The sequence below is a fragment of the Vombatus ursinus genome, unplaced genomic scaffold (assembly GCF_900497805.2).
Source record: "Vombatus ursinus unplaced genomic scaffold, bare-nosed wombat genome assembly UNPS02014816.1, whole genome shotgun sequence".
In the NCBI taxonomy this organism is placed as follows: Eukaryota; Metazoa; Chordata; class Mammalia; order Diprotodontia; family Vombatidae; genus Vombatus; species Vombatus ursinus.
Window position 1 is genome coordinate 25,117,889 of NW_020954594.1, and position 22,137 is coordinate 25,140,025.

Consider the following 22,137-nt stretch of genomic DNA (forward strand, 5'->3'; position numbering starts at 1 on the left):
TCCCCACTCCCGCCCTAGGGGCAGGTAGAATGAATGGCAGTAGGATAGTTCAGCTGTCTAACAACTACTCCAGCAAGGATTTTAAAAGAACCACCACCACTAACCACTAACTACTAACCAAAACATGATCAAGAAATCCAAGAAGAAAGTACAGTAAGTATATTTTTTCAGCCCAGGTCTACACAAAGAGACAGGCTGTAGCTCACAGAAGCCTTCCAGCTCCAGGACTAGAGGCAAGCCAGCAAAGTTTAGGAACTGGAATTAAGTAGATACTTTGAAATGCAAACACAGGAATGAAAGAGGAACCTAGAAAGGTGAATAAATTTGAGCAATTGGAAGAGACTATATAATAATGAAATGTTTGTATTTTAATAGGGGAGAAGAAATAAGTGCCCACTCAGAACTCTAGTGTCTTCAGGAGTCATAGAGATAATAAATAAGGTAGGGGGCTTGGGAGCAGCTTTGTTTTTTTCTAATGATCTCAAGAGGAAAAAGAAATATGCTATGGAAGATAGAGAAAGTGGTGGGATAGGATGTGGAGAAAAATCAGTAGAGAAACGTTGCCATGGTCACCATAATATATAATAAATTAGATAATTTAAAATACAAAAAAAATTACAGGGGTGGCAAAAGGGCAGAATTACAGCAAAAAAATCATTAAAAAGCTTGTTAGAGGAGACTAAATATGAGGAAATTGAAGGTAGAAGAAAAAAGAGAAAGGGGTCAGTGGCTTGGTTGAAGGTCTCAAAGTCAATATGGTATTTCTGGAAAGTATTTTATATAGTGAATCTGGAACTACCTAGAGTACTTTTTGTTTCCTTGTGTTAATATCTTTGAAGACCACTACTGTGGCAATGTTTCCACAATGCTAACAGTGATTGAGAGCCAATCCTACTGTCATCAGCTTTTTACCAAACGCATATTATATTCTTCATATACTGAAAGACATATTCTGCAGATGAATTTTAAGTTGTTACTGTGAACTAACTCATATGTGATTTTTGTTTTAAAAAGACCAACTTGATCAGACCTTTATCAAATAAACTTTCTGCTAAGACTTTTTTCTCTGCAGTTAACTATTCCCCTTCTCATTTTAGGTACATTGATTTGTTTGTGGTAGGACCTCATGGACTGATTGCCCAAGTATCTACATCTTCAGAATCTGACCACACTAGACTACAAAATCCTCCTTTGTAAGGAATTTACTGACTTCATTCAGTGATTTGGATTTTATTCAGTGTTTCAATGTCTGGAAAAAGACCATTGTGGTCTCATAAAATTTGCTCATCTCTTAAAGGTGCCACTGTGAATACATCAAAGACCTTAGTATAGACTCTCTATGCATCAGCATTTTCGTATTGGGTTTGGCACTCATTAAAAAATCCATATGCCTGTCTAACTTTCATGATTTCTTTGCAAGAATATAATGTGATAATACCATTTAGCCTTTAGTGAATCAAGCTAAGCAAAAGTCTTCAGATTACAGTAAATGCTGACTACAAAATCACTCACAAATATGTAGCTAATACTAAGAACTTGCTCTTTAGTTTTGTATAGTGCTCCAAGTTCATAGAGGGCAACTGCTATCTTTGATATGATTTTCACCTAAAATTGGGAATTGGTTGTTGAAGTAAAAAGATGGGAATTTTTATGAGAAGTGACCAGTTAGAAATTGTGATAGAAGAGAGAGAAACCAGGCATAACTGTACATTCACCACAGATTTTGGAGTATATTTCAATGGATTTAGAAGAAGTGGGATCCAAATGGGCTAAAACTTTGCAAAAGATATGAACCCAGGAAAAAAAGGGAAGCTCCCATGAATGAAATTCTAAAGACAGAAAGAGAAACAATTTGAGGAAGAGGAAGGGGGAGTTGTTAAAGAGACTGATTTGACTGCACTGGGGGACCCATCAAGTTTTAAATCTAAAGATTTCAAATTTTATCCAAATTTTACAAATTATATAAATTTTAAACAGATATGGATAGAAGATGGAATTGAAAATGGGTCAAAGAGAATAAATACAAGAGAAATGAATAACCTCAGGAGTGCCAAAATTCAGAATGAGCTGAGGTTGGAGACAGAACTGTTAATGCAAGAGAAAATGTTCTTATTTTTAAGCTATATTGAGGGAAAGATGATGATTAAAGAAGGGAGACAATTGTTGCTCAGGATTGATGAGAGAATAATAATGGGTGATGGAGAGAATGAAGAGTCCTTCAACTCCTATTTTTGCTTCTGTTTTCACTATCAATGATAATCATCTTTGGATTGCAGAAGACAAAACAACAACGACTAATTGGAAGTTGCTGCTCGCGATAAATGTTGTTGTTGTTCATCCTTCATTTTCAAAGGGGACTGATGATATCAAGGGTGATGTCTTGACTTGCAAATGAATTGGATTTAAGTGAAGCAGAGTTGCGTAAAGTCATCAGCCTTACTCTTTCTTCCAGTTATTGAAGTCCAGTAGCAGGATAAAAGTCGAGATGAGTGGTGATGGCCTGTGATACAGTGGATGACCTTGACATCTACAAAGTACTCCATAGCACCTGCTTCCTCTGCCTTTAAGGCCACAGGAACAAATTGTTCTCATTTGCCCATTCCTCTGGGGGAAGTCTTCACATGCTTGGAGTAGACATCCCCCTAACTCATCTACAGGCTTGAGGCCTGTTGGTTGCTCTCAACCTGGTTTAGCCTGTCTGCCAAGGTGGTGTTACTGGGTGTAGCCACTGTGCATGCTACAGCTTCTTGAAGCCACAAGTGAGAGTTGGGTGAATCAGGTGGACACTAAAGGTGGATGAGCAGCCCTGAAAAGGACTTGGTAAGTCCTCATGTGAGAGGTGCTAGTCCTCCCTGAACACCCCATATACCCTGGCCAAGATAAATAAGGACGTAGTAAGAGATTACCTAATTGACTTTAATTGGTTCAAGTTACCAAGTCCAGAGGAAAAACATACCCAACTACTGAAAAAAGGAAAGGGAAGGGGGAAGAGAACAGGCATTTATTAAATAACTACTCTATCCCAGGCACTATGCTAAGAGCTTTACAAATATTGTCTTATGTGATTCTCACAACAACCGTGAAAGGTAGATGGTATTATTATCTCCATTTTGTAGCTGAGGAAACTGAAGCAGATATAGTTGCTGAGATACTGTCATTGATCTTTGAAATATATACTTGAGGTCAGGGACCATTTTTCCTTTTGGTTTCTTTCCCCCCTCACTCTCCCCTCAAGACTCAGCACAATGTTTTTCACATATTAAGTACTATATTTATTGAATTAAATCATGAAAGAATGGGAGAGATACCACAGGTTTGGAAAAGAGGGAAGAGTATGGAGTCTTTAGCACAATAGTCACGAAACATGAGTTTTATTACCAGCAAAATCTGGAACATATATTGTGGAGGTGGTTAACCTATGATAGCTTGTTTTCTAAACATCTAGAAAGGAAAATGGTGATCACAACAGGTGAGCATGGCTTCTAGGAAAACAGGATATGCTGGATAAACCTCATGTCTTTTTTTTTTTTTTGACAGGTTGGTAGATCAGAGGAATGTATAGTTTATCAAGATTTTAATAAAGCATTTGATAAAATTTCTCATACCATTCATGTGGAGAAGATGGTGAGATGTATAGAGAATTGAATTAGGAATTGGTTGAATGAGTAGAACCAAAGAAGAGTCGTTAATAATTTGAAATCAGCTTGGAAGGGGTCACTAGTGGAATATCTCAAGGATTTATGCTTTACCTTGTGCTGTTTAACATTTTTATTGATGACTTTGATAGTCATCTATTTATTTATTTATCAAGTAGCAGATGATATAAAATTGGGACGAATAGCTATTATGTTGGTCAGGATCCTAAAAGGCTTTTACAGGCTTGATGTTGGGATGAATCTAATAAGGTAAAATTTAATAGACGTAAATATAAAGCTTTGTAAAAAACAAAAAAAAGTAAAAAAATTTACAAGTGAAGGAGATGTGAAAAAGATCTGAGGATTTTAATGGATGGTCATTTGGATATGCATTAAGAGTGTGATAAGGCAACCAACAAAAAGTTAATACTATCTTAACCTAGTCTGGGAGAAACACAATATCCAAGACTAGGGAGATGTTAGTCTTAACGGTATTCTGCCTTGGTGAGACAATACCTGGGATTCTGTGTTCAGTCCTGAACTGCCATATTTTAGGAAGGACATTGATAAGTGAGAGAACATCCAGAGGGAGGCAACCAGGTTGGTGAAGAGTCTTGAAATAAAGTTATAATTGAAATACCTGAGGATATTTAGGCTCTAAAAGAAAAGGCTTAGGTATGGCATGTTAGCTCTCTTTCAAAGATTTGAAGGACTGGCATATGAAAGAGAAATTAGATTTGTTCTGCCCAGACTGAGAGAGCAAAACTAGAAGCAATAATATGGAATTTCAGAGGCAAAAATTTAGGCTTGATATAAAAGTAGTTGTTGTTGGTGGGAATTTCTTTCTCTTGTTGGTGGGAGATTTCTTTCCCCTCTCCTTGGTCTAGTTGATCTAGTTCTGGAAAGTAAGGAACAGATAACTGTGATCACAAGATATCAGTATTTTATATCCTGTCTATATCCTATTATTCTTTTACAAAATATGGAAAAGTTACTCTGATTGAATTGGAAGAGGATTTTGGCATTGACTGGTTGAAGATTGACCATGCCAACAGAGGCCTTTAAAGAACTGAGCCCGTCAAGCCTCAGGCACAGTTCAGAATTCTAGGCACAATTGAGATGTATCTGGCAGGGAGCAAAGAAACATAATCTCCAAGGAACCACAATTCACAGAAAGGAGCAGCATTCAAGGCAGAAAACACTTTCAAGGAGTATGGCTCCTGGGAGGAGAGAAGAAGACAGACTTTGGATTACAAAGAAAACTAGTCTTGGCAGTTAAGAGTCAAGTTGTGGAGAGAAGTAGGCCCGTAGACCCCAGCTGAGTCACCTGCTCAGCAGAAATGCTGCACCTAGGGAGAAGCAGCATGAAGACTCCATTGAAAGTGAAAGATATGGGTACCTTTCAGTGTCAGAGGTGTGAGCTGATTTGGCTTCATGCGTTCCCCTCATGTGTGTCTCACTGCTAGAGTACTAGTCTGTGCCTAGTCTTTCAACTGACGTTGTTTATATTTATGGAATTTTAGGGGAACATTTTATAGCTTCTCTTCCTCCTATATCATCTTAGTAAATGCCTGTATTTTGAGTTAGTTTGAGTTGCTGTCTATTAAAGTTACACACACTGATGGGAGCTCAAGGGTTATTGTTTTAGAAGTGTGGAACTACTGAGCGCCTTTTGAACCTATCAGAATAGGCACCCCTTTCGGGAACTGACCTGGAAACTCACGGGTGCTGAATTGGGGAGGTAGCCCAAAAGAAGTGCTGAATAAGGAAAAAAATCCTAACATTTACTCAAAGTTTGAATGGACTGCCTTGGGAAGAAATGGGTTTCTCCTAAATAAAAGTTTTCAGGCAAAGCCTGGATGACTACTTGTTATGCATGTTGTAGGGAGGATTCTTGTTTAGATTCAGATTGGACTAGATGGCCTCTTGGGACCCTTGTAACTGAGATTCTGCAATTCTGTAATTGTTCATTTATATCTCCATAGACTATAGCAGGTGTAGATGCTGAATGAGCATTTAACTTTTTAACAGGAAGTAATAAGAATAGTCACATCATCACTTCAGATCATTCTCTGGCAGTTATTTGCAAAGCCCTGTGATCTCCGTATACTTTTTTAGGCCCAAAGGTGTACTTTGAAGAATCAAATGCTATGGCAGTAACAATGGAATTTGGGAAGTATCTAAAGCTGGAATTCTGCCCTCCTTCCTCCTATCTTCAACTCTCAGCATTTTTACCCTTTCTCTGTTCTATCCCTTTGGTCATAGTAGAAGATATATTTCTATTCTTCATTAAGGCTAATCCTTTTACCTGTGACCTTGATCCCATTCCTTGCTGTGATCTCCGTGGTCTTTGCTGTAGCTGTCATCTGTTCTTTCTCAGGCATCTGCAACCATTTCCTTATATTTGACTTCTTCCCATATGGCTACAAACATGTTCAGGCCTTTCCAATCAACCCCAATCTTTTCCCTTGGCCCTTCTAGATATTTGACTGCCATCTTTTTTCTGTCTTTCTCTCCTAAACTTCTTGAAAAAGTTGTTTACACTCAATTCTTCATTATTTACTGTCTTTAACTTCTTTCAATTAGACTTCCTTTCTCACCCCTCTACTACCCTCTGTTGCTCTTTCTAAGGTCACCCATGACCTCCTAGTCACCAAGCCTAATGGCCTTCTTTTTTCAGTCCTCATTTTCATTGACCACATTGCAGTTTCAAACATCATTGACTACCTTATCTTATTGGCTGCTTTCTCCTCCCTCATTTTCAGAAATTTCACTCTTTTTGCTTTCTTCCTGTGTTTGCAGCCACTTCTCTTATATTTCTTCTGTCTCCTTATTCCCTTCTTGTCATGTAATATGGATATTCTCCAAGAATCTAGCCTTGTCTTGCTTCTCCTTTGTATATTCTCTCCTACAGTATAGTATTTTCATTCATTCCCAAGGCTTCAACCACCTCTGTACAGATGACATGTAAATTTATATATTTGGTCATGATAGCTCTTATAAGTTCCTTACCTAAGCCGCCAAAAGTCTTTAGGACATCTACATCTGTAGAACATCTACATCCGGGTGTTTCAATTGGCACCTCAAACTCCACATATCCAGAAATTTTAGTGATTAAAGTGGAACTATCCCGTTTGGGTCACTTCATTATTGGATATAATGGAGGAAGAAGTGGCAAAGGCAATGAAGAAAGGAAAGATGGGAACATCTGAATCTGAAAAAAATACACACAAAAATTACATCAAAGACTGTCAATAATATTAAATAATAATAGCTAACATTTATGTAATACTTACTAAGCACCAGGTTAAATACTTTAGAACAATTATTTCAATTGATCCTCACAACAGTGTTGGATGGTTTTTCTATTTTAGTGGAGAAATTGAGGCAAACAGAGGCTAAGTGACTTGCTCAGGATTACACAGCTAATAAGTGTCTGAGATTGGATTTGAATTCAGGTCTTCCTAACTCCAGGCCTGGTGCTTGATTCGCTGTGTCACCTTGCTAACACTCAGAGATTAATATCCAAGGTGTCTTAAAGTTTGGAAGGTCACAAGAATGGAACATGTTATAAACAACGCTTTTACTAGAATAAAAGATATCAGTTACTGATATTGTATGTCTATTTTATTATCTACTTCATATTAAATATTATATTTAATCTTCATATAGCACGTCACTCAATCAAGTATTTAGTAACTAACTACTACGCATAAATATTAGGCTTATAAGATACTTGAGCTGAGTATGAGCAGGGAGTAATATGTATTCAGCCTAGGAAGATAGGCTGGAGACAAGGGATCCACTGAAGTTTCTTTTTTTTTGGGGGTGGGGCTAGTCAATGGAGTTAAGTGACTTGCCTAGTGTCACATAGCTAGTGAGTGTCAAGTGTCTGAGGTCAGATTTGAACTCAGGTCCTCCTGACTCCAGGGCCAGTGCTTTATCCACTGTGACACCTACCTGCCCCACTGAAGCTTCTTGAGCTAAGGAACAGAACTGAATTTTAGGAATATCAATTTGTAAGCAATATGGAATTGTGGAGGGACAAACTACTTTAACTAGTCTAAGTGAGGAATGATGAGGATCTGAACTAGGGTAGTTATGGTTTAAGTAAATAGAAGGGAATAGAAACAAGGGATGTTAGAGTGGTAGAATATATAAGATTTGGTAACCAATTGATATAGGGTGTGAGGATGGAAGAGTTGAAGATAACTGCTAGGTTGTGAACCTGGGTGACTAGAAGAATGGTGTTGTCTTTGATAGATGCAGGGAAGTTTGGAGGAGAGATAGGTTTAGAGGGAAAAATAAAGTGCTCTGTTTTGGGTGTGTTGAGTTTGAAATGCCTGTGGAATACCTAGTTGGTTATATTTAAGCAGGCAGTTGGAGATGCAGGATTAGATCCTTGTGAGAGAGATGGGTGCTAGATATATAGATTTGGGAGTGATCTGCATAGAGGTGTGAATTGAATCCATAGGAAGAGAGAGAGAAAGACAGAGAGAGACAGAGAAAGAGAGAGAGAGAGAGAGAGAGAGACAGAGACAGAGAGAGAGAGACAGAGAGGAGCCTGGAGTATACCCAGTCATGAGGGCAGTACATGGGAAATAATCCTATAAAGAAGACTTGAAAAAGAGCTGTCAGAATCATGACAAATTTGTGTCACGAAAACTTGAGTGGGACAACAACAAGAAAGAGGGGGTGATCAATAGCATCAATGCTGCAGAGTAGTCAAGAAGGATGGAGATTGAGGAAAAAATAATTGCATTTAGCAAAAAAGGGATCATTAGTAATGTTAGAGGGAGTGTTTTCAGTTGAGTGGTGGCAACAGAAGCCAGATTATTTAACACATCAAATGTTTCTTTGATGAAAACATGAGAAGGAAATATTTAGCCTTTCGTAGACTCTTTTCCACACCAGACCACAACCTTATGGTCACATAACTGGCTAAGAGGTATAGGGAATTTAAGATCCTGTTGTGTTTATTGTTGTTGAGGGCATGGACCCTCTCTCACATGCTCCTAAATACATCCTACTTGTTATTAAAGCTTGCATCTAGACTCAACCTCCCAACCCCCATGGAGAGATTTTTGGAGAGCTCAGAATGATGCCAATCAGATATTTATATCTATTAGGTCTTGGCCATCATGGGTCCTAAAATGCTAGAATTAATCCATGAGAAAAGTATCGATACCGTCAGACTTAGGGCTGGAAGTATCTGCAGAACATGGCAGCCTCCACTAGCCCAAGTACCCCCCTTTTCCACTTTCCCAGACTTTCCAGAATATAACAACCAGACAGTTTAATATACAGTCTCAAAAACCAGGGAGCCACATTCAAATGCATACCACTGACTCACACTCTTTGAATTACTAATTTCTTTTGTCTTTATCATAGCACAAATCATTCCAGACCTGACCCTCATGCTCTGATCACAATCTGTCCTTTGCACACTAGATACTCCTCTGGCTTCCTCTCCTGCATCCTCTCACCGACATTGGGAGAATGTCTTGCAGCTGTGGAACCTCACAGGGTCCAGTTATGGCTGCCACCTCTTCTAAGTCCATCAATTGATTTTCTAAAAGTATTGACTGGAGAGAACAAAAGCTATTCCTGAAAGTTCTCCTCAAATATGATGTCTCTTATACTTACTAAAAGCATACAATACCCTTTTTGCAGATAGACTACAGAGATAACTCTGTTCAAGATTCCCTAGGGTTCTGACATCAAGGGAATTGTAAAACAGGCAGACACTTTAATAACAACAGCATCAAAACTCTGACATTTATATGAACCCATAAAATTTGCAAAGCCAAGCCAGTGCTTTGGAAATTGTTCTGTACAGAGTGCAAACAAATAAGGTTACTTGTAGAATCAATGCTGTGTATTAGTAAGAGTGCAGGATTTGGAGACTGAGGACTGAGGTTTGAGTCAATTTAATACCTGTCTAAGCCTGGCAAGGTCACAGCTTCTCCATGTTTAAGGTTCCTATAAAATGAAGAGTCAGACTGAAGTTTCTAGAGAATTCTATGATTCAGACATTAATAATTACTAGCTGTGAGACCATGGATAAGTCATTTCTCTGAACCTGTTTCCTTATCTGAAAACTAATACTAATCAAGTATTTAGTAACCTTGAATACTAATACTTTCACTACTTTATAGGATTTTTTGAGTAAAGCATTCTGGAAATCTTAAAGCAGTATGTAAATGGTTAGCTTCTACAGGAAGTCTGTCTCATTCCCTCTTAAGTTTAGTGCCTTTCCTCTGTTGATTTTCTCTGATTTGTCCTATAAAGTTGTTTGTATGTTGTCCCCCTAATTAGACTGTAAGCTTCATGAGGGGAGGACAGTTTTTTGTCTTTTTTTTTTGATAAAATCAATGTTTAGCACAGTGATCCGCACACAGTAGGTACTTAATAAATGCTGTTGACTTGACTTGTATGAAAAATGCATGTTTCTATGACATCTAGCTAAATAGGTAACCTGAATTAGTTCATCAATTTAAGAAACGCTTAAGTTCCTATTATGTGCAGAACACTGTGCTAAACACACAGAGATAAAAAGTTAGTCCCTGTCCTCCTGGAGCTTATGTAGATCTTGGAAATGTGTTGAAGATAGATAATAAGATGATCCCAGAATTGAATAGGAGTAGGACATTGATCTGGCATTTTGGGAAAAATATTTAGGAAACATTTCAGTGCTTTTCATGATATTAGAGTTCTTGTTGCTATAAAAACTCATCTCTTTAACAATATTCTCCTGTTAAAACTATATGTCTATGAACCATGGAACACCATTATCCCAGAATCAGAATGACCAATAACTCAAAAGGCAATAATGACACATAGTAAGCATAAGTAAGCTATGTCGTGGTGGGTCCACTAAGGTGGATTTAAGGGAAGCTGGTAAAAAGCATTTCACAGAGTAAATATGAATAAGAGCTTTTTAATAATTAGAGCTATCCAACAATGAAACGAGCCATTTCATAAGACAATGAGTTCCCACCATTGGAAGGATTTAAGGAAAGACTGGCAAGCTACTTCCCAGAGATGTTATGGAAAGGATTTCTTGACCAAATTTTTATTGCTACCTTTTTTTTAAATATCAAGACATTTCCCAAAGTATTTCTTCACTGTCAGAGCCACACCTTACAAAGTAAAAAAAAAAAAAAGAGAAAAAAATGAGTTGAATAAAATTAGCCAACAAAATTCTGATATATGAAGTGTTCCACACCCATGGCTCCTGTATTTTGTAGAAGGGATTCTTCATTGAATAAGAGCTGGATAAATAACCTCTAAGGTCCCTCCAGCTCTAAATTTCTATGATCCCATGTCCTAGAACTAGATTTCTTAGTTCCTTATTCCAACTTGTGATTTCATTTGGATAGGGAGTTCTCTAGTGAGGAAACTACTTCAATGATGTAAATAGACAAAATTGTTCAACTATTATAGTCTGAAAGAGTTGCCTGGGACAACTAAGGGTTTGTGACTTTCCCAGGATCACAAAGCTAGTATGTCACTTACACTCAGGTCTTCTGAACTCCAAGCCCAGGTCTCTATCTCCTAGACATGCTGCATCTCAGTTATTATAGTGTATAATTAAGAAATTATCTGACAATAAAATAAATATTACAATAGTTTTTTAGTTAAATATAATAAAGAAATTATTACAACATTTAATTTTTATTAATTGACATAAGTAAATGTGACACGTGTCACAGATACTATAGCACACAGGGTGCAGCTCAATTTATTCATGGGCCACAGTTCTCTTGTCTCGTGCTCTCACTGGGTCTAGGTCCCTGGGCTCTGGGATGGTGGAAGCTGAGTAGTTGTCATACATTGGCAGGGGGAAGGGCAGGGACCATAGTTCTGAGATCAAAGGAAAATGTGGAGAAACATAGTCACAAGCTAAGGTAGAGATGGAAGGATACCTAAGTAGAACTATAGACAGGTTCAGGTAGGGGCCTGGCACCTAGCTGGATCATTGAAGTGATTCTCACCTTAGAACCATTAATACTTTGCTCGTCATTACAGAACCTAGATAAAGGCATTTTTCCAGAAACCAATTCTGGTTTCGTTTCCCCATCCACACTAGATGGCATAGTGAGCTAGCTGGCTAGAGCTGTGCATCCTGGCTTGAACTCCTGCCTAGCAAAACAGCAGCAACATCTCTACCCAGTATGCTGATGTCCGCTCCTACCTGTAAGGGTGCTTTGCATGATGTTTCAAAAGAAAAAAAAAATATTTGCTCAATTTTCAATTCAACAAACATTTCTTAAGTGACTTGTTTAATATCTCTAAGTAAGGCTCAGGGTACAAAGATAAAATGACATAGTCCCTGCATTCAAGGAGATTATGTATTATTAAAAAGAATAAAAATCAAAACCATTTTATATTCTATACCAAGTATTATAGACTATAAGCATATTACAGGGGTGGGGAACCTGCAACCTCAAGGCCACACATAGCCCTCTAGATCCTCAAGTGTGGCCCTTTGACTGAATCCAAACTTAAAGTTTTGGATTAGAAGATTTGGATTCAATCAAAAGGCTGCACTTGAGGACCTAGAAGGCCACATGTGGCCTCAAGGTCACAGGATCCCCACCCCTTATAGGACAAACAGTATGTGCATACAATTCTTCAGTCAGAAAGACTTGGGTTTGAACCCAACTTCTATCATCCAGTAACCATGTAATCTAGGGTAAGTTAGTTTAACATTTCTGAGTCTTAAGAAAGATTATATGTAAACTCCTTGACAGCAGTTTTTTCATTCTTTGTATCCACATGGGCAAGCAAAGTGCCTGGCACGTAGTAGTTCCCTAATAGGGAAAGGGAAGAGAACAAGCTTTATTAAGCACCGTGTGCCAGGTACTGTTCTAAGTACTTTACAAATACCTCCCTTGATTCTCACAACAACTCTGGGAGGTAGGTGCTATTATGATTCCCACTTTATAATTAAGGAAACTGAGGCAGACAGAGATTAAGTGACTTACCCAAGGTCACATAGCTAGTAAATGTTCAGTCTGGATTTGAATTTGACCCTAAGCCCAGAGCTTTATTTGTTGATTGACTGCCTGAATGAATGACTAAGTGGAAGGTGTTTCTGTATTGATAAAACCACAGGTCCTTGACATATATTAGCCTAAATCAGTTTTTAAAAGGTACAGTAATAATACCTCACATTTCCATAATGTTTACAAAAACCTTTCTACACAATGATCCTGTGAGGTGGGTAATTATAATCCCCTTCTTATATATGAATAGACTGGAGTTTAGAGGTAGATGTAATTTGTGCAGGTCCATAGAGCTAGGATGTGTCAGAGACTAAGTGTGTCAGGAAGACCCCTGGTGTTGTGTTTATCTTCCTTCACCCATCACTAAACTAAATATCACAGAAAAATGTGGGAAATTATATCATAAAAAAACCCATTTCTTTGGAAAACTGAAAAATTTTCCTTTACTTTTCCCATCCATCTTGCCCCAGGGATTATTGCTAGAAACTGGAGGGTGAGAATAGAAAGGGAGGAGCCTGTGCAGATGGCCAGGAGTGCGGCCTTTAAGGCATAATAAGAGCCAGGAGGATGTTTTTGATCTCTGAGAGAACTCTTGTGCGTGGCCAGCCCATGGTTGAATGAACTGTAGAACAAAAGAGGGCTTCAGTAACAGAGGCATGCTGGTCTGGGGTTATGTTTCACACAACTCTATCATAACGGGAGTCCTGAAACTATTTCCTCTAGAGACAACTGGTTCATTGGGAAAAGGAATGGCTAATACCATTTGCTAGGAGCAGAGGAAAACTTGTTATTGTTCAGTTGTTTTTCAGCCATGTTTGACTCTCTGTGACCCCATTTGGGGTTTTCTTGGCAAAGATATTGGAGTGGTTTGCCATTTCCTTCTCCAGCTCATTTGATAGATGAGGAAACTGAGGCAAACAGGGTTAAGTGACTTGCCCAGAGTCATATAACTAGTCAGTGTCTGAGGCCAGATTTGAACTCAGGAAGAGGAGTCATCCTGACGCGAGGCCTGGATATCTATTCAGTGTGCCACCTAGCTACCCCAAGTAGAAGAAAATTACATGCTGGCAAAGTGTTGTGGAAGACACAGCACTGCAAAATAGTGTAGAATAGATGATGGGGACACTTCTTGCTTGAGAACTGGGGTGGGAGTTGGGAGGAGGAAGAGAAGGAGAACGGGAAGCCAACAAGAAGCATCCACCAGAAGGTCAACAGGAGACAATTACTGAGAAGCTACCCTAGAAAGCTGAAGCTATAGCCCTGTTTGATTTACTGGCTAATCCTGCTCCTACATGCAGGATGTTTCCTTCCTTCCTTCTTTCCTTCCTTCGTCCCTCCCTTTTCAGTCTTCCCTCTCTCCATTCTTTCCTTCTCCCTCCCTCCTTCCCTCCTTCCTTTTCTCCCTTCCTTCATTCCTTCCTTCTTTTTTCCTTCCCCCCCTTCTTTCCTCCCTCTCTCCCTGCTTCCCTTTCCAGAGTCTTAGATTTGAATCCTGTCTTTGACGTTTATGACCTGTGTGACTGGTCAGGTCCTTTCATCTTCTTACACTTTGATTTCCCCGTCTTTAAAAATTGATAATAGTTACAATTTCTTATTTATTGAGTTGATACAAGGAAAAGACTTTGTACATGTTAAAGGCAAACCATCATTACCATACTTGAACAAGATTACACTAATCACCCAAACCCCATCATTATTGACTCCTGTTCTTATAGGGTTATTTTGTCAGCCCCTCCTTCTGGAGACCAGCCCTGAAGGCTTGTTTGCATTCCCCTCGGTCAATAGTCAGGCCTGAAGATCTTTTCTTTAGCTAAATCCCTCCTACACATAGAATATTTATTATCCATATAAATTATTTGCATTATGAGTGTGTTTAGTTTGTTCACATGTACACTCTTTAGTTCTAGGAACACTTATGAACAAAGTGTTACACTGCGTTCCTGTTTCCATTTTGTGCTAGCCAATCTTCTGAAGTTACTTCTCTTTGACTACATTCAATACTGAGGAAAAGCACAAGCAGATGGGGGTGTTTTTTTGAGAAGAGGGTGTAAAAATAAGATGGTCATCAATGCTAGTTATTTGAGTGGGCCACTAATGCCTGGAGTCTGTAGTACACTAGGTGGGGCTTTGGTATCACAGCACCTGTATTCATATTCTATTTTTGTTCCTTAATATTTATGTGACCTGAAGAAAATTATTTAACTTTCCTGCATCTCAGGTTCCTTATCTGCAAAATGCAGGATTGAAGTGAGTGATGGCCTGGATTGCACCTGCGATCTCTGCCAGCTCTAGTTCTATGATTCAATAATTAGAACTGACATTTGCATTATGTTTTAAAGTATGAAAAGCATACCTTATATCTACATCTTATATGAGCCTCACAAGAAAAAGAAAGACTACAAGAGTTATTAGAGGAAGCTTGGAGTAGTGGACAGAATGCTGGATGAGGAATCAGAAAGACCTGAGTTTAAATCTGTTCCAGCATATAGCCCTAGGTAAATTACTTAATTTCTTTCAGCTTTGATTTCCTTATTCTTTTTTTGTATTTATATTTATTTCATTTTTTGTTAATTTGAGTTTCAAGTTTATTACATTGATTTCCTCTCTCCCTCCCAACACTCATTAGAGAAGGCCAACATTTGACAAAGATATATATGTGAAACTATACATTACATAGTTCCATATATCAGTTCTTTCTCTGGAGGTGGTTAACATCTTCCTTTCTTCCCTTGTAGTCGATTTGAATATTCATATAACTCAGAATATTTTAGTCATTCACATTTACTCTTTGAACAATATTGTTATAACTGTATACACCATTTTCTTGGTTCTGCTCTTTTCACTCTTCATTTTAGAGTATATAGATTCTTTTCCTTTTTCCCTGATCACCTTGGGAAACAGACCCAATAGTGGTACTGATGGGTTAAAGGGTATACACAGTTTTATAACTCTTTGGACATAATTCTAGATTGCTTTGTAAAATGATCCCAACAGTGTATTAGTGACTCAATTTTTCTGCATCCTATCTAACATTTGTCCTTTTTCCCTTCTACTATTTTAGCCAGTCTAATAGGTGTGAGATGGTATCTCAAAGTTGTTTTAATTTTCTTTTCTCTAATTAATAAGGACTTAGAGCATTTTTTCCATATAACTATAGATAGCTTTGATTTCTTCCTCCAAAAACTACCTGTTAATATCTTTTGACCATTTTTCAGTTGAGGAATGAGTCATATTATTATAAATTTGATAAAGTTCTCTATATATTTGAGATATGAGACCATTATCCAAGAAACTGTTTATAAATTCCACCCCCCCACCCAGTTTCCTGCTTTCTTTCTAGCCTTGGTTACTCTGGTTTTATTTGTACAAAGTCTTTTTAATTTAATCTAATCAAAATTACCTATTTTACATCTCACAATGCTCTCTATCTCTTGTTTATTCATAAATTCTTCTCCTATCCATAAATCTACTTAGTAATATGTTGCATGTTCTTCTAATTTGCTTATGATATTTCCCTTTATGTCTAGGTTATATATTTATTTCAACCTTCTCTTGGTAAATGGTGTAAGATATTGGTCTTTGCCTAGTTTCTGCCAGATTGCTTTTCAGTTTCCCCAACATTTTTTTTTTTTACCAAACAGTGAATTCTTATCTTAAAGGCTTAAATCTTTATTTTTGTCAAATACAAGCTTATTATAATTATTTACTACTGTGTATTGTATGTCTACTCTGTTCCACTGATCCACTTTTCTATTTCTTAGCCAGTACCGGATAGTTTTGATAATTACTGCCTTATAGTATAGTTTAAGATCTAACACTGCTAGACCTCCTTCCTTCACATTTTTTCCATTAATTCCTTTGATATTCTTGACCTTTTGTTCTTCCAAACAAATTTTGTTATTTTTTTCTAGCTCACTAAATTTTTTTTTTGGTAATTTAATTGGGATGGCACTGCATAAGCAGATTAATTAAGGTAGAATTGTCATTTTGATTATATTGGTTTTATTATTTGGCATTTATTATATTAGCTTGGCCCACCCATGATCAATGAATATTTCTCTAATTATTTAAATCTGACTTTATTTGTATAAAAAGTGTTTTATAATTATGTTCATATAATTTCTGGGTTTGCCTTAGCAGGTATACTCCCAGGTATTTTATATTGTCTACAATTATTTTAAATAAACTATCTCTTCTTGCAGGGCTTTTTTGGTGATATGTAGAAATGCAGATGATGTATGTGGACTTACTTTATCTCCTGCTATTTTGCTAGAATTATTGTTTCAAATAGCTTTTTAGTTGAATCTATATTATTTTCCAACTATACCACCATATCATTTGCAAAACCAGATAGTTTTATTACCTCATTGCCCATTCTGGCTCCTTCAATTTCTTTTTCTTCTCTTATTGCTATTGCTAGCATTTCTAGTAATATTGAATAATATTGGTGATAATAGGCATTCTCGTTTCACACATGATCTTGCTGGGAAGGCTTCTAGTTTACCGCTGTCACAGATAATACTTGCGATGGTTTTAGGTAGATGTTTCTTATCATTTTAAGGAAAAATCCATTTATAACTATGCTTTCAAGTGTTTTTAATAAGAATGAGTGTTGTATTTTATCAAAAACTTTTTCTGCATCTATTGATATAATTATGTGATTTTTGTTGCTTTTTTATTGACATAAGCAATTATATTAATAATTTTCTGTATATTGAACCAGCCCTGCATTGCTGGTATAAATCCCACTTGGTCATGGTATTTGTGATATATTATTGTAGTCTCCTAGCTAGTATTTTATTTAGGACTTTTGCATTAATATTCATCAGTGAAATTGTTCTATAATTTTCTTTCTCTGTTTTAGCTCTTCCTGTTTTAAGTATCAGCACTATATTTGTTTCATAGAAGGAATTTGGTAGGACTCCTTCTTTGCCTATTATTCCAAATAATTTATTTAATATTGGAATTAGTTGATCTTTAAATGTTTGGCAGAATTCACTTGTAAATCCATCTGGTCTTGATGCTTTTTTCTTAGGAAGCTCATTTATGGCCTGTTCGATTTCTTTTTCTAAAATGTTTCTTGTAAATGACACATTGTTGGCATCTGGTTTTTGATCCATTGTGCTATCCATTTCTGTTTTATGGATGAGATCATCCCATTCACATTCAAAGTTATAACTACTATTAGTATATTTCCCTCCATCCTATTTTCCTTACTGTTTATCCTTCTCTCTCTCTCTTTTTACCCTATCCCTCCTCAGAAATCTAATTTACTTACCACTCCATCCCTAATCCACACACCCTTCTAAATGTCTCTTTCTTATCCTATCCTCTTACCCTCCTCCCTTGAGCTGGGACCAGGGCCCCCAACACCATTGTCTTGACAAACATTGTAGCTTCCTGAGGTCCCTCAGGCAGCTGTAAGCATCAGCTTACTCCTCTGCCCTAGAACTGAAACCAGGGACTCCACTCTCTAGTGAGTGACCACAACCAGTGGGACCCCACCCCTCTAAGACTGCACTCAGTACTCACTGATCATTACCCACAGCCACAGCCTGGGACCATGTCTAGTCAATGTTCCTGGTCTCCCTGTCCAGCACCAGTGGAGGGACCCCCCCCAATCTTCCCCCATCAACCATCCAACTTCTATACAATGAGTGGGGAAAGCTCTAGAACCTAAGGTTGCTACTGCCCCCAGGGCTGGTTGTTTGTTGACTTAGCAGTATCTGCACTTCAATCAAATCAGGAACCCCCTCTCCCCTCCAGGTCAGATCTTTCCTAGTCCTCTCAGATCCCCTTAGGCTGGATAGCTGCTTTACCCCAACTTTTAATTATTTATGCCACTCTAAAATTTACTTTAAGGCATTATTTTAAGTTATTTGTGGGGGAATTTGGGAGAGCCAGATAGTTTCCTGCCTTATTCTTCCATCTTCCCACAATTCCTGATTTCCTTAGTTTTTAAATGGGAATAATAATAGTACCTATTTCACACAGTATTTATGAGGATCAGATGAGGTTATAGGAGTAAAGCACTCTGTAAACCTCAAAGTGTTCTATAAATGTTAACTATTATTATCTCCATTTTACAGATTAGGAGACTGAGGCTCAGAAAAGTAAAGTGACTAGTCCAGGATCACATAGCTAGTAATGTCAGAGGCAGGATTGGAATAATAATTGTAATTAACATTTATATAATGCTTTTAAGGTTTGCAGAGTGATTTACAATTATTATAGCATTCGATCCTTATGACAACCCTGGGAGGTAGGTGCTATTATTTACCCCCATTTTAAGAATGATGAAGCAGAGGCTGGTGTAGATTAAATGACTTGCCCAGGTTCACACAGCCAGTAGGTGTCTGAGGCAGGACTATGAACTCAACCAATCAGGCCTGGCACCCAATTATCACTGCCACTACTGCAGCTCAGCACTGCTCACTGCCAGCATCAGCCCTCTGTAGTTCACCCTGGCCCCATAATCACGTTGGCTCTGCTGCCTTCACCTAAGAACTAAATAACAATTCTGGGCTTTGTGAAGGTTATATTTGAGTAAGTAAATTTAACTTTTGAGATGAGAGGAGCAGTCCACCACTCTTACTGTACCAGCTCTCACTTAGGTCTTCCTAACTCCAAGTTTAATATATGTAACATGATCAGCTATCTTAACTTAGCCAGGATAATCTATTTTAGACTACTTCCTCCATGATGTCTCTGATTTTTGGACCTTACCAAGGCCCCATCACTTTATTTTTATTTTTATCTTCTTTTTTGGTGAGGCAATCAGGGTTAAGTGACTTGCCCAGGGTCACACAGCTAGTGTCGTGTCAGAGGCTGGATTTCAACTCAGGTCCTCCTGACTCCAAGGCTGGAGTTTTTTCTACTGCTCCACCTAGCTGCCCCCCATCACTTTATTTTGCTCCTTTTTCCTGGGCTCTACTCTTTATTCTATCCAATCCAACCTAATCCAATAAGCATTTATTATCTGGAAGGCATTGTGTTGGATACTAGGGATGTTTCTTTCATCTCAAAAGTTAAATTTATTTACTAAAATATAATCTTCACGAAGCCCAGAGTTGTTGCTTTATTCTTAGGTGGAGGCAGCAGAGCTAATGGGATGATGGGGCCAGGGGCAGCTACAGGGGGCTGATGCTGGCATTGAGCAGTGCTGCAGGGCAGTGCTGGCAGTGGTAATTGGGTGCCAGGCCTGGTTGGTCTGAGTTACCCATTCTTGCTGCTATTGCTGCTACTTCTTCTATTAGTGGCATTGTATGAGCCCCAGGGGCAGTCCAGAAGAAGGAGAATTTCTTTGCCGAAAAATTTTAACAACTAAAGAACTAGAGATTAAGGCATTCAGTTGTCTGAATGAGTGGGGATAAACTCAGGAGATTTGGGAGGGCACCTCTTCAGAATTATTTCATAATTGTGAGGAAGCTAGGTGGTGCAGTAGATAAACGTCTAGGGCCCTGGTGTCAGGAAAACCTGAGTTCAAATCTTCTTCAGACACTTACTAGCAGCGTAACCCTGGGCAAGTCACTTATCTCTGTCTGCCTCGATTTCCTCAGCTATGAAATGAGTATAATAATAGCACCTGTTATTGTTGTTGTGAGGGTCGAATGAGATAATACTTGTGAAGTGCTTAGCTCATTGCCTGGCACATAGTAGGCATTATAGAAATGCTAGCTATGATGTTAATGATGATGATGTTAATTCAATATTTTACAGCCTCAGAGGCAATGTTCTGTATGTAAGCAAGTTAATGATGAATAAAAGGTGCTGGCAAACTCCTGGAGGAGCTCCTCTAACTTCTCCAACACTTTATTCTTCAGTATAGAGGATGATGATGAGGGGTAGATGTTTTCCAGCAACTCAACAAGAATTCTGCTCCCAAGTTAATGAATTTTCTTCCAAAAGGAAAGCTCAAGAAAGACAATGCTTCAGATCTGCAAAGACCTAGGTTTCCAACAGAAAAACTAGCAAAGTGAGTTACTGATAAGGGGGACGTGCACATTCAAGTTTTAGATCTCCTAACTCGTTTGAGACCATTGCCTTAGCCCTGTTGGTCTCACTTGTTGGAAGCTTACTATACCTGAGAAGGAACAACTTGGAATTTATCATAAGGCTGCCTGGGCTATAACTTCTGCTTGCGTAGTCTTTGTTAGGACATCTGGAAAAGTTATATCCAGGGATCCCCATACCCTCAGAATTCTCAGAATGGACGAATGATTTATATATGCCATCTCATTTGATCCTCACAACAAACCTATGATAGGTGCTGTTATTATTCCCATCTTACAGTTGAGAAAGCTAAGAGAGGTTAAGTGATTTGTCTAGGGTACCACAGCTAGTAAGGATCTGAGATAAGATTTTAATTCAGGTCTAATTCCAAGTCTAGCACCACCCAAACTAGTTCCCTCAACATAGATCCATGGAGGTAAAATATTGATATCTTTACTTTCCCTCATTTACTCATTCAGATTGATCCTTCACTGGCAATTCAGTTAAATTCATCATTTAACATATCATGTGATAGATCCTGCGTGATATAGAAAGTTTAGATAAGACTTTGGTTATTGTCAGGAACCATGTTGTCTCGAAGAATATGGTGCATATAAAAATAACTGCAACATGAAACATGATAAGCATGATAAAACATAATTAAGTATAAGCAAAATTCTAAGTGAGGCTCAAAGAAGGAGAGGTCATTATCAATGCTGTGTAGAGATGTAGGCATCATGGAGGATGTCCTGAAAGAGGTAGGATTTGACTTGGGCTTTAAAGGTTGAGTAGGAGCTCAATAACAGAAAAGGGATTGTGGAGAAGTCATTTCAGGCACAGGGATAACTTTGATCAAAGGTTTTTTTTTTATCTTCCCAATCCCTCTACCCACCTTCTTAGGTTGGGCTCTCCCTTTTGGAAGTCCTATAGATATCTTAAACTCAATATGTCTAAAACTGAATTTGTTATTTTCCCCACAAAGCTCTCTCTCCTTCCTCACTTTCTTGTTACTGTCAAAGGCATTACCATCTTCCCAGTCATCCGGGCTTGCAACCTAAGTGTTGTCTCCTCTTTCTTACCCCCAAGATCCAATCTGTTGCTGACTCTTAGAGTCTACCTTCACAATATCTTGGTGAAACTTCTCATCACCTCATGCCTGGACCATTGCATTAGCCTTTTGGTTGGTTTTTGTCTCCAATTTTTTCCCACTGCAATCCATTCTCCATTCAATATCCAATTTCCTAAAGTCTGACAATGTCAACAAACTTCAGTGGCTTCCTATTACTTCTAGGATCAAATATAAAATTTTCTGCTTGGCTTTTAAATGCCTTCATAAGTTGGCCTTTTCCTACCTTTACAATCTTCTTACATCTTATTCACCTCCACATACCACGAGTCTCCTTGGTTTTTCACTGGTTGTGCCCCATGCCTAGAATTCTCTCTCTCCTAAACTTCATCTCCAGGTCTCTCTGGGTTCCTTCAAGTTCCAGATAAAATCC

General features: G+C 38.1%; 2 pseudogenes; one reads left to right on the forward strand and one right to left on the reverse strand.

Moving 5' to 3' along the window:
• Positions 1–679: 679 nt before the first annotated feature.
• On the reverse strand, positions 680–9,196 carry LOC114023063 (annotated as a pseudogene).
• Positions 9,197–18,892: 9,696 nt separating this feature from the next.
• Positions 18,893–20,889, forward strand: LOC114023065 (annotated as a pseudogene).
• The last annotated feature ends 1,248 nt before the right edge of the window (positions 20,890–22,137 follow it).